Genomic DNA, 1,859 nt, shown 5'->3' on the forward strand with positions numbered 1-1,859 from the left:
CGCGACTGCTACGGTCGCAGGTTCGAATCCTGCCTCGGGCATGGATGTGTGTGATGTCCTTAGGTTAGTTAGGTTTAAGTAGTTCTAAGTTCTAGGGGACTGATGACCACAGATGTTAAGTCCCATAGTGCTCAGAACCATTTTTTACGGCTTTTAGATTAGACTGATTTATCGTGTAACCGAAGTTTAACGAGTTCCCTTTAGCACTCATGTGGATGGCCTCACTCTTTTCGTTTTTTAGGGTCAACTGCTACTTTCAGCACCATTCAGATATCTTTTCTAAATCGTTTTGCAGTTTTTTTTCTTTTATCTTCTGATGACTTTATTAGTCGATAAACGACAGCGTCATCTGCAAACAACTGAAGATGGCTGCTCAGTTTGTCTCCCAAATCGTTTATATAGATAAGGAACAGCAAAGGGCCTATAACACTACCTTGGGAAACGCCAGAAATCACTTTTGTTTTATATATATGAAGATAGTAACTGTTGTCGAAAGATCAGATACCATTGATGACCCTGCAGCTTCTCTAGAATAAATGATAATTAATGGAAACCCTCAGCTGCCGGCAGGTGTTGTTGATATACCTCGATGGGGACAGCTTCAAATGTGTGCCCCGACTGGGACTCGAATCCGGGATCTCCTGCTTACATGGCAGACGCTCTATCCGTCTGAGCCATCTGAGGTATATCAACAACACCTGTCAGCAGCTGAGGGTTTCAATTAATTATCATTTATTCTATAGAAGCTGCACGGTCATCAATGGTATCTGTTCTTTTGAGAACAGTTACTATCTTCATATACATAGTGAAAGGCTACGCAGCCATTGACCTTCGTCTGTGCGAATGCGCACAGGTTGCCCGAACTCTTACGGGACTTGGAAGAATGTCCTCTACGAGTAATGAGTGTGTTGGGGTGGGACACTACGAATGTAGTGTGTGGACATACAAGGTGAGAATGTGAGTCTCGCGGGAGGCGTGCGCGAGATAGTCCCTGCAATCGCACTATCATCTGTGCCCTTGGTGGCTCAGATGGAAAGAGCGTCTGCCTCTGCCATGTAAGCAGGAGGTCCCGGGTTTGAGTCCCGGTCGGGGCACACATTTTCACCTGTCCCCGTTGATCTATATCAACGCCCGTGCGCAGCTGACGGTATTAATATAGTTCTAATTTCTTACGGGAATCGTCACCTTAGTGTGCGCGAGTAATGAGTGAATGGGCAAATATCTATCAGATGCATTACGTATGTAGATTGTGGACAGTTGGGAATGTGGGTCTCACGGGAAACGTGCAAGAGATAAGTCCCTGCAGTCGCGCTAGTCATCTGTGTCCTCGGTGGCTCAGATGGATGCCAGCACGGTAGCTCGGCGTGTTCTGTCAGAGGGTTAGCTACCCTCTGTAATAAAAAAACTGAGTGAACAGATCAACGAACAACCTGAACGGGTTTCATAAGACGTCCGCCCCAAACATATACAACGAACGAAATAGAACAAAATGAGATCAACAAAGAACCTCTGAAATAAAAAAAACTGAGTTAAACGATCAACAACGAACTTAAAACAGGTGTCTTACGACGTCTGCCCCGAGTAGATGCAACGAACAAAAGCGAACAAACATGAGCTTAGAAAAAAAAGATGGATAGAGCGTCTGACATGTGATCCCGGGTTCGATTCCCGGTCGGAGCACACATTTTCAACTGTCCCCATCGAGGTATATCAACAACACTTGGCGGCATCTGAGGGTTTCAATTAATTATCATTTAATTCGTTTTACTCGTTGACATTCCGTCAATTACTACGAACTGTGACCTCTGTGACAGGAAATCACAAATCCAGTCACATAACTGAGACGATATTCCGTAAGC

General features: G+C 44.9%; 1 non-coding gene across 1 annotated transcript; it reads left to right on the plus strand.

Annotated features, from left to right (window-relative positions):
- Window positions 1-1,013: 1,013 nt before the first annotated feature.
- Window positions 1,014-1,094, plus strand: Trnaq-cug (transfer RNA glutamine (anticodon CUG)). The gene is given in 2 exon segments: window positions 1,014-1,052; window positions 1,059-1,094. It is a non-coding gene; the product is annotated as a tRNA-Gln (tRNA).
- The last annotated feature ends 765 nt before the right edge of the window (window positions 1,095-1,859 follow it).

The sequence above is a fragment of the Schistocerca nitens genome, chromosome 2 (assembly GCF_023898315.1).
Source record: "Schistocerca nitens isolate TAMUIC-IGC-003100 chromosome 2, iqSchNite1.1, whole genome shotgun sequence".
Classification (NCBI taxonomy): domain Eukaryota; kingdom Metazoa; phylum Arthropoda; class Insecta; order Orthoptera; family Acrididae; genus Schistocerca; species Schistocerca nitens.